Source organism: Gavialis gangeticus, unplaced genomic scaffold (genome assembly GCF_001723915.1).
Source record: "Gavialis gangeticus isolate Ggan-Ray unplaced genomic scaffold, GavGan_comp1, whole genome shotgun sequence".
NCBI classification, from domain to species: Eukaryota; Metazoa; Chordata; order Crocodylia; family Gavialidae; genus Gavialis; species Gavialis gangeticus.
The window spans coordinates 23,093,610-23,093,857 of NW_017729014.1; positions in this window are offsets into that span (position 1 = coordinate 23,093,610).

The window sequence follows — 248 nt, forward strand, 5'->3', positions numbered from 1 at the left end:
GGCCGAGCGCCTCGTGCGCGCCGGCTACGGCGTCTGCTTCCTGCACCGCGCGCGCTCCGCCTTCCCCTGGGCCCGCGCGCTGCCGCCCGCGCCCGCTCTGCTGGACGCGCTGTGCTTGCGGCCCGGCCCGACCCTCACCGCCGACCTGGCCGCTCTGCCCGGCCTCTTGCCCGCCCTCAAGGACTACCACCGCGCGCGGGACCAGGCCGCGCTGCTGCCGCTCGAGTTCACGGGCTTGGCCGAGTACC